The sequence below is a fragment of the Larus michahellis genome, chromosome 6, assembly GCF_964199755.1.
Source record: "Larus michahellis chromosome 6, bLarMic1.1, whole genome shotgun sequence".
NCBI lineage: Eukaryota > Metazoa > Chordata > Aves > Charadriiformes > Laridae > Larus > Larus michahellis.
Window position 1 is genome coordinate 45977395 of NC_133901.1, and position 11424 is coordinate 45988818.

At 39.4% G+C, this 11424-nt stretch overlaps 1 long non-coding RNA gene across 1 annotated transcript; it reads left to right on the forward strand.

Moving 5' to 3' along the window:
- The first annotated feature begins 746 nt into the window (after positions 1 to 746).
- On the forward strand, positions 747 to 7351 carry LOC141744431 (uncharacterized). The gene is made up of 4 exons (XR_012587447.1): positions 747 to 878; positions 1112 to 1261; positions 1542 to 1610; positions 3155 to 7351. It is a non-coding gene; the product is annotated as an uncharacterized LOC141744431 (long non-coding RNA).
- The last annotated feature ends 4073 nt before the right edge of the window (positions 7352 to 11424 follow it).

The window sequence follows — 11424 nt, forward strand, 5'->3', positions numbered from 1 at the left end:
TGCTATTCACTAGACCTGAACCCTCTCCTGTATCTTCTGCTCTCCCCTCACTTTTAAATCCTGTGTTAGGATACACCATATTGAACTATCCTTCTATTCCCTCATCTACTATACGCCCCTCTTTCTTATTTGTGTGGTAACTTTGTGGGGAAAGGAGTGCCTGTAGCTTATTCATATATTAAGTATGTCAAAGTAATCCTAGAGCTGAAAATACTTCAACTCAGTGAACATCAAGATCTGCGTAATTTTGTCTCACTATAGGCCTAGTTGATGACTTTAGCCTGCCCATGCTTCAGATTTCCCTAAAATTGGAAATAAATATCACTTCTCTATCCTCAGGGTGAGGATAAAAACCAAGAGGACTACATAAGGATAAATATCCTACGTATACAATTATTCTTTGTAATTATTAGTCAAAATTGAAAGGCTTAATAAAAATAAAAATCCCAAGACTACCAAAACACGAAGTTCAAACTGTAGTTAAATTCGTAACTTGTCATACCTTCCAACCATTGAATGCAAAGCCTGCTGGGGTCACCTGTGCACAGCAAGCTCTGAGGGGCTCCTTCACCTCAGTAATGATTCGGGTCGGCACCTCCTCAAACCCCTGCAGCAGCATCCCAATGCGGCAAAACACTTCTTTTGGGCATAACTCTGGGAACATAATAAACTATGTCTCATACCTACAAGTAGCATGATCTTCCCATGACTCAGCCCTGACTCACTCAGGAGCCCTTCCCACATTCAGGGAAAACCGCGTCATTCAAGCCGTCTTTAGCACAGATGGTCTTTTACCCAATATTCCTCAAAATATTCTGCAACCATAAAGAAAAGCAAGCATTGAAAGACTGCCTTTCATAGGTGTCCCAGCCTCCCAGGTAAGCACCCTAACCACGGACTAGATCCTGAGAGAGCGGGATGACACAATATTTAACTGAAATTGAATAAAACCAGTTTTATGTTCTCAGTATTGACAGCAATGAGGTAGTAATTGTATAAAGGGAAGAAGGTAAATTCAGATCTAAAGTGAGAGAGTTATTCCAACAAACATTGCGTGCTTGGCTGATACTTTGAATCCGTACATACTTCTTTCCTTGCCTTTAAATTGCAGGGAGCGGGAGTCTCCTGGTGGCGAGTGAGCAGCACGTCCATACAGCATCCCACAGATCTGTTCTGCAGCTTCACCCGGGATCCCAACAGTGTCCTTTCGCTGCAGCTCTGCGCATGGAGCCAGGGGAACATCTGCGAAACACAGGCTCAGGTGTGACGGTAATTCGCCCTTGCCAAGGAATTCTCCTCTCTCTCCTTCTCTCTCCAATTCAGCCAGTCCTACATGGTTACAGTTGGCCTCAAAGGCTTTTTCTGTTTGGTTGGTTTGTTTTGCACCCCTTCATCCTTACTTTAAGCCCTGCAAAACTTATTTGATTGAAGTTTTAAGGGAGGGAGCCTCATGATATCCTGAACTAGATTTGCATTTTCATATTTAGTAGCAATATGAAAAGAAACCCAAACAAACGACCTTCGTATTTTTTTCAAAGCAGCTGCCATCAGCAAAATCTATTACCTGAGGTGGCTCAAAGCACAGAGGAATGAGAGCTCAATGCTAACAGGTAAGATTCAGACCTTCCGTCTATTAAAATACATTACATGGTGAGTCAGAGCCCTCTCCTGGAAACAGAGAAAGACCTTTTGTCTTTTCTTTAAATACTTGTGCTATATCACCTCCACAAATACTTAACACCCACAAATATGAGCCACTGACATTCCTGCTTCCTTCAATTTTAATTTAATCCTACAGCAGGGAATGAAAAATATGTTAAGAGAAAATACTGTATGTGATGCTCATATGTAAATAGACCAGAATTAAGGAGGTGTCAAAGTTTACAGTTCAGTTGCAGATTGTGGCTAGTTGTTTTTGTTTGTTCGTTTAATCTCAACTACGTTAATCAAATTGCTGAGATTTCACAAAATTCAAGTATCCCAGGAAGATACATGCACACAATAATTCTTATTTTATCTTACAGTTACACATAGATTTGCCAATAGAGGGAGTCCTTTTACTGTCTACCAAAACTTTATCGACGACGTGACTATTCACGGAGGTTTCAAATAATGACTGTGTCCCTGCTGTGCAACTATCGTTGCACTAATAGCAAGAATGAAAACGGTTTGCAAAATAAAGTCACCTCAGGGTATTTAGCAGATCAAAACATGGGGTAGTATCAGCCATCCAATCACTAGAAGTGCACTGGAGAATTCAAGTGGCCGTTTGTGTCATTACAGCAATTACATCTATGGGTACAGCTATGAAACATCTATGAGAGTAATTACTTTTAAAACACATTGAGAAGAATTATGTCAGATAACTATATAGTTGCTCTCTATTGACAAATCAATGTTTAACTGTAAAACTCGTTTGAGTACTTTCCTGATGTTGTAGTCGGAGCTTGTCAAACAGCAGCTATTCAGTTAACCCCTGCTGCGGTTTAGACAAAAAAATATAATAGTCATGTTTCTTCTACATTGTAATTTCTTTAAAATTTTGTGCAATTTTAATCACAACCAAATTAACTTGTACACAGTAAGACCTTCCCAACTTCACTTGCTCTTTCATCACAACATGAACCAAATTTTCTTTTGAACTACGAAAATGTTAATTTAGTATATTGGAACCATTGTTTGGAATATTACTGATTTTGCTGTTTACACACTATGTTAAGTGGCTGGTTCCCTTCTGACTTGGTGGGAGGATTTCAACAGCTGATCTGATGATGATATAAATGATGTTCGAGATTAGCTTGGACTCAGCATCTTACTGCATTAAAGGAAGACAAAAAATAAACAGAAATAACAGTTATACTTACCACACCAAAGTAAATTTTTTCCACTACAATATATTGCCAGGCTAACAGAGTTCTGTGGAAATATTAAGTAACAAAACCAAGAACTGAGGAGCAATCATGTAATCATGTTTACTTGCCTAAAGGTGTGGTCACTTACTAGCAGTATCATATGAACAAAAATACAAGGTTACAGTCAGATCTGTGTGACAGTAGCTCCTCCACTCTCACAGAAATTGCCATTTTTGCATCAGTTAAGACTTACGCGCTCATAAAGCAGCTGCTAACCCACTGCTTTTTTTTTTTCCCTCCAGCTTGACATATCACAGCCTTTAAAAAAAAAAAAAAAAAAAAAGAAAGAAAAAAGAAAAGCAATTATCACCTGCATCAGTGCCCTCCCCTCCTTTCACTGGGACCGGGGTTTACACTGAGATTCCAGCAGCAGTTCTAATCCCAACCAATTCTCTTCTGAAATCAGTTCATGGTGGGCTAACCAGTGCCAAGGAAACTCAGAACTGAAACAAAACTGAACCTAATTGTTGATAGGAGCCAAGTATGAAGGTGGTTTTTTTTATTCTCTGCTTTCAGATGAGTAAAACTCTTAATTTTATACTCCTTGTTAACACTGCAAATAGATCAGCTTTGCAAGTTTTGGATGTCTGGCCATTTTAGATAAACATTCCAACCTTTTAAATGTTTACAGACTAAACTGCAGAGCTAAATGTTTATGTTGCACTGAATAGCTTCATCATTGTATTTAACAGAAAGGCTGCTAAAGTAATATTGTTTCAATCAGTAGGTGAAGACACACACTACTGAAACAACCAAAAAATTATAAAGGAAGATATTAATACTAGTCTGTCTGTAAATATTTAGCACATCTCTATGTAGTAGGCTTTATAGTTGGAATATATAAAGCTTCCAAAGTTTACGCGGTTTCTAACTTTAAATCAATTCCCAGGCCTTTTGAAGAGAATTAGTTATAACTATTAGCTTACATGAAAGCTAGAATGTAGCTTTCTGGGTTTCAAATAGCGTGTTCCTCCCCTAATTCTAGTTTGATATGAAATAAAACCTTGGCCTTGTATTTTAAGGAACATGGCCTAAGATATTGCTAGGAACAGGATTTGGATCCTACTGTTACATGTGTGCAGGTCAAGAGTGAAATGTCACTTGGTTTTAAGAATGCTTTGTGTACATTCTGACAGGTGCAAAATTACACAGAGTAGTGGAGAAGTGGTCTGGTCCAGAAGAGATCATTTCTGGAGCAAAATATCTGTTCTCAATCAAATATCTTCTCAGTTTTAACTAATGATCTAGCTTTTGCCTGCTCAGGTTAATTTGAATCATGCCTCTCCCTCCTTGCTATTTACATTTTTCTTACTCTTTGGGGACAGCAACAATATCTAATAGTGTGTAATTCTGAAAGTGTGTCATTCACTCCAAAATACCACTTCGCTTGCAAAATGAAAACAAACTGGAGTACGATATTGCTTCTAAGAAGAGGAAAAACAACACAAAGAGAGATGCATGGTGGCATCAGCTTGCAGGCTCAGCTTCTCATGTAAAAAACTTTCCACGTTACAGCATTACAATGCAGACAAGGATGTTTCTTAACTTCTGTGGTTAACTTGTATGTTTCCATTTCACTGCGAGGTTGGGATGGATGTGCTTTCCACAAGGTCAGGAGAGTTTGCCCTGGATCGGCTCCTCTGGGGTTCATACCATTACACGTTTCCTGTTTTGTACAAGACAGCACAGTAAGCTTTTTTGAAGACACAAGCTGTATATGTAAGCCTTTGGAGCTGATTTACTACTTCACTATTGCAACAGAGTCAGACAGTACAAAGCCAAAGGAAACCACTTTTGATTGAAACATTTGTCATCTCGCTATCTAGTTCTTCAGGAACTGAACTCAGGCCTGTAGCTGGAACAAGCTGAATTCAAAGAGCGACCACCCTGGGATTTAAACTGGGTTTTCAAACCCCTAAATGTAAAATGATTGGATATAGCATTTTAGTTTTGTCTTTTGTCCATTGCATAGTCAAGGCAAGTTTCACTGTGTCAGAGTAGCTCCACTAGCACTTGTCAAGTCTGGTAATATGAAGTTACCAGAGACTCAGTACAGACACATCCTTTCCAATCAGCCCAGAGGTATTGAGGCAGCAGTTCCTGAATCAGCTGTTAAAAACTGCTATCACTATTCCTTTTCCACAAACTGCTTCACCTATGCTCAAAACGACAGGCTGGTTCTCACCTCATACATTTTTCTGAAATTTCAAAGTTATTTAGAGGTTGAACATATCCAGTGATTTACTGTAAGTCTGTTTCTTTGCTATACTGCAGATAAAGTAGTGTTTTCAAAGGAACTAACATCTTTGAGTCTTCTGTTAATATGTTGTATTTTAAAAGGATCTTTTTAAAGAGAGGGCAATACCAAAAGCATGGAAATTACAAAGAGAAGTGTAAAGGAAATGACCAGCAAGAAACATCATTTGGGGATTTTTTTAAATCAGTTCAAGCGGAGATGCAATTTAGACATCCATCTGAAAGGCCTGATGGTGATCTATGAAACTGGTGCAGAGAGGGCTATAATTTTAAGATGGCTTATGTCAGCCAAGTATCACTGAAATTACACCTGAAGACTTGGCATAGGTCTCCAAGACTTCCGGAATCACAGTTCAAACCAGGATGCTCCATTACCTATGCACATTTCTGTTGCTGTCTGTTCAGAAAGCATCTTTGGAACAGCTTAAAGACAACAAAGAAATTGTCTGAAATCATCAGGTTTGTCTTGGCATGGGACATGATCTTGAAATATAGCTGTTCTCTGGATGTGAAACTGAATTACAAAGCAGGACTTTTGATTAACTGATAGAATCTGATAGTCCCCCAAATTGGGATCTTTATGCATAATTTATAAAACTCTTTCCTACAAGAAAATACCTGCAGAACGTAGGACAGAACAGCAGGAGGGGATGAAGGCAGCCTTCAGCGCCCCACAGCCAGCGGGGTGTCCCAGCTGTACAGGGACTGGGGCAGAGGCGGCTGCCTCCTCCCTCCCGTGCTCTTCAGCGTTACCATCGCCCCGGAGGAAGCTCTGCACTGGAGGAGCCTGGCTGGCCTGCTCCTGCCATCGGGAAAGGAGGACATAGACAAAGCGGAGCCAGAAACAGCGCATCGTCCTGCAGGACGTTGCTCTCTTAACACTACATTTGTGAAATTAATTCAAAGCAGGAATTTAAGAAAATATGTAGAAACATCACAATTTCTTTCTGACATTTCCAAAGATCCTGGCGACAGAGTATTTCATCGGTAAGCCACCAGCCTGTAACCGGCTTCAAAGATGGACCATCTCACTTCACAAGCAATGAAAAACAGCTACAGGGCACAATCTGATGCCTGCTTGAATCCCTCAGCGAGCTCTGTGCAGGCAGACCCACAGGCAGGGTGCAGGGGCTGCTTGCATGAAATTCAGTACAGGACTGGAGCTGAATTCTCTGTTCTAACAGCTGTTTGGTAGCGTGCAAGACCCTAGCTGGTGAGCTCAGATCAAGCCTCAACAGGCACATGCTCACCTCTTAAAATAGTACATTCTGGCAATAGATTGTAAAAAGACCACAGATACACATGCTATAAAACCTAATTACCATCCCAGCCCACATCACATCATGGCCTGCCATTGCCTATGATGCACAGGAAAGGAAAGTTTTACTCTCCAGGACTCTTGACAGCTCAGCATGGTGACTTTCCACCCCTGCAGTACACTGAAGAAATGCGTCAGAGGAGAGGTTTTTATCTATTTTTCTATAACAAAACCTTTTTACAAGAGTGACATCATAAATGCTAGAAACAGGGAAGAAATATCATTGATTCGTCTAGTTATATTCCATGCCAGAACAATATTGATCCCAACTGTACATTTACTCATGCTCCAGCCAAACTACTGTTGTATCTGAAAAGTGGTTCCACTGCTTCCACCTTTGCAGTCTTTGAGTTCACCACCCACAGAGTATAGAAAAGTTTCCCTTTCCTGTCTACAACCTGTTAGTCTCTATTATACCGCCGTTTAATTACTCGCTTAACTCACCAATGTTTGTGTACACCCTGTATTTGCTGGCATTTACCTTGAATTCTCTGCAGAGAGACTTCAACATTTTGTGGGTTTGAAAAAACTAAATTCCACTTTCTTGACTCCAGTTGTGTACTATGTGAAGTCCTAATTGGGTGCTTAAACTTTCCTCTGCATATATTTTCTAGCCTGTCCATGTTATCCAAATATAATAACTAGTTACTGAATATCAATTCAATGACCAGTTTTGATCACTACCTTCTAACCTACAACCCCAAACTTGCATCATTTGTATTTCATTGCCAGAACATTGAATAAACATATCTAAGCTATGACATTATTGCCACCCTCCTGTATTTTTTAGTTTCTAACTATCCTTCCATAAAATAATGACAGCATACAAGCTGCAATGATCCATGGTAAATCAAATGTATTCATTTCTCACTCAAGCATCTTCTTTCCATAGTTATTTCTTGGCCCATTCTAATATTTACAGTTTCCTTTCAATCTGGTATTATCTGAATATTTTACTAATATTCTGCTCCTGTTTTCTTTTACGGTAGGCTCATGATGTACTTTCAGTTCATGTTTTTAAAAATCAGTAGTTCATCTCTGTACACAAGATTAAAAAACAGAATAAACATTTGTTCAGTGTTATCTCCCACTATACCTTACATTTGCAATCTATTGCTTCTAACCTTGAGTTCAACCCTAAATTTATTATACTCTGGGCTTTTAAAATTTGTTTGAAGCTTATCAATTGAAACTCTACAGTCCTAGCAGTGGAAGCTTAAGAAACTGTTTACTTACCATCTGTGTCAAATTAGACTCTCACTTCTACCTATATGATCAGAAATAGAAGAGTTGAGCAACTTCATTATTAAAATCTTTTTTCCAGGATCTGGGGCAGGGGGCGCGGAAAGGCCTCAGTAGCACAGCCAGGTTACTAGATACAAGTTATTAACAGGAATTACGTACTTTCTTTATTGATATATAAGGAGTAAGACACTATTTTTAAAGCAATCTAGTATTCATATTAGATACAAGTCTAATAGGTAATAACAGATTAACACGACCAAAACACACAAAACCCAAGCTGAATTATGTGGGTAAGAGGACTCCCTTCAGAATATTTCACAAAACAATTCCTGATGTTTCTGAAGAAAGTTTACATTCAAAATCCACTTGGATTTCTAGTCAGGAAAGGCCCAGTGAAGTAGGGGAGATCTCCCCTCAAGATAACCCTTTAACAGCTCTCCCTCGGAAACTGGATATGCAGAGGGATAGGAATAGAGTGGCAGAGAATGCACACTTAGAACAAGAGAAAAGAGCAGCTGCTACTATAACTGCGATGCATTTCTGCTTGTAAGACAGCTTGAAAGTTGCAAGGGAGCAGTAAACACTACTAACTTTAAAAAAAAAATCACCTAAACCCAAAAAAAAAACCCCCCGAGCCAAACCTCTAATTCGGGACCTGATTTGGCGTGTGTAATTTTAAGCTTTGCTAAATGACCAGCTGAACACAATGAAATAAGGACAAGCTAAAGAGAAGTCACAGGAGATTTAGGTGGGATTTTGAGCAAGGTTCTAACTCCACTCCCAAAGTCAAGTGAGCTCTTACGAATCCTATCCTTAATAAATTATCATTTAAATTGACATAGCTACTGATCCTATTACTGGTTAAGTACAAAAGCCACTTTATACATGTAATAATTCCACAAACATTGAGGTTTCCATTCAACAGGCCGTCTGATGTCTGCAGTTCAGGACTGGGGCACAGCACTTTTGTCAGGAAAAAAAGGAAAGAAAAAAGAAGAAAACCTCAGTCCTCAGTGTAATTGCAATAAATTGATAATTAACTGCTTAATATGATGTGTAATGAAAGGCTGAGGGTAAGGTGAAAGAGATGACTTTCACCTCTGCTACAGTTTGGTGGCAGGAAGACTCCTTTAGATCCTACAGATCTACATAGGCTGTGAGTTGAAAAGAAAACATTGTGTGGATTTCTATGAGGCTTCTGTGAGAGGCAACAAAAGTTGTCCTTTCTGAGAAATGTACCCAGAATGAGAATATCTCCTGCTGGACAGCTTGGACAAAGAACTGGAACTGCCAAGAGCTAAGGAAAGCTGCCAAAGGAGAGGGAAGAAAATTAAGCAACAGAAAAGCGCTAACATTTTATCAACAACATCTTTAGGGTAGGGAACAGCAAACTTACAAATACCGACAGTCACCGTACACAGAACGCTCTGAAACAGGAAAGAGCCAGAAATTCCAGCTGGGGAGCACGATAGAAGACTTTGAACAGGAAATGGGGAGATCACATTACCATCGTTCAAAATGCATGATTTTCAGAGAGGGCCCAGATAGACAATAAAACAAACAGTTACAATCCTATAACCCCTTTTAATACTACGAGTAGTAAAAAATGTAACATATGAACTAGACTTAAGATGCTCCACAGTCTTACCTGCAAGCACCCTTTATGGATTACCTCCTGCAAACTCCAAGAAAAGTCCCAGATTTCACTCAGGAAAGCGTGATCCACACATATCAGACTGCAGACACTTTCAGGTAATGTTTTGCTGCCAGTCACCAATATCTGGGCTTTGTTCAGTTATTTCCTGGATTAAAATAAAATTTGTATCAATCATTGCATGAAAACAACAAGATTTAGCTATTAAAACTCCTATGCAGAATTACAATTATGCAGCCACTCGATTATTACGACTATGACTTCAAAAGTAAAACCAATTTTTTTTTTTTTTCCGTATCCAAGATAGGTAGAAAAACCTCAGAAAACCAACATCAGTATATTCCAGAAAGTTTCCAGAAAATATAACCAATGACATGGTACTGGTGAAGCAAGAGAATATTAATCTCTGTCCTCGAATAAATTGTCATTTTTATTCACTCCAAGCAAGCATTCTCACATGTGCTTTTATATGAGGTTAAGGAAGGAATTTCAAAGAAATATCTTTAGTTTTTTTCTACTCTCATGTAATCAGGACTGACTGAAGTTACACCTGACTGTGGAAACTGAGCTGCTGCGTTACTGCCACAGAGAGATTAGATACTACTAAAATTAAGAACGTGGAGCCACATGCCATGCTTTGCAGCATAGTTACTTCTCTCATTACAATCTTCAGCATATGCTTCTTCAGTAGTATGCAATTCGGTGTAGTTACACGGAGTATGTGTCTATGCATTTGTATATGCATATACATCTGTATTTCAAATAAATGTGGGACTTATCCTATATACCTGCCACTGGAGTTTTTATTTTAGCCTTAGCTGCACATGACTAATAGTATCCTGTTTTACTGGCTGGAATTTGCATATGAGAGAATAAGAGAATGGCATCCATTTACTTGCATGATTAGTGAAAGCAGTCCTGTGTAAGGATCTCTTGATTACCATTGACTATATAAATTATTATAAAAAACATACAGTAGCTGGCACTGAACTCTACGTGGCAGTAATGTACCAGCTCAGTCTGCACAGCCAAGGCTTAAAATAGGTAGGGGATTACATGATGCAGGTGTAAATTAGGAAGGTATTAAGACTGTGTCCCATGAACTTTGAGGAAAAGAAACAAACCCTGAAACAAATGTAAAGAATTTATGATTTACCACAATTTTGGGAAAGCACGTCCCCTCTCCCCTGCATGACTAGCAAAAACTGCCCTTCATCTTTCTGAGAATGTATTCATGCATGGTACAGTCTTAAAAATCTACTGATATTTTTGAGGTCATCCTGTCTGGCTTTGTAGGATCTTTTGGAACTGAGCTCTGCAATTTTCCACCCTAAGACATATGATAGCTACACTAAAAATAGCCCCGTAGCAGTTCCTCTGTTGAAGATACACCTACTGGTATGTGTCATGCTGATCATAGTTTACAGTCCTCTCGGACCCTCAAACTACTGCTGATGCCCTAGGGACTTTAACAGAACGAGTCTCAGTGCGCTCTTTAAATGATCATTAATAAGTTATGCCCATAATAATCCACATTAGAAGCGCATCTATTTTCTGCACATCAAGTATATACAACTGACTGTGTTCTCTGACCACATGAGGCCGGGGGTGTGTGTGTACGTGCAAATCAATGAGGAGAGGGTATGAAGAACATCTTTGCATTGTTTGCACAGCTGCGGTGTTATTTTTTCCCCTTGCATTACGTTTTCCAGTATTCCTGTCCCAACCAGCTAAATACTCAACAAAATCAACAAATTGCCTCCAATAATTTATTAAGAGACAGTAGTTAGAAGAGCTAGACAAAACCCTGCTTCTATGAATAAGCACTCACACAGCGCAGAGAAATTTGAACTACTGTCGCTGCCGAGACTCTTCCCCGCAAACCACCTCACCAGTAGCTCTGCTAGGATGGACACCAGTAACTCACAGCCTAGTACCCCAGGACACAGTTCCATAGCTCGCCTACGGCAGCTAGCAGCAGTGAATGCTGTTGCAGTGGGAATGTTTCCAGACAGGCTTTGCTTTATATTTTTCTTTGT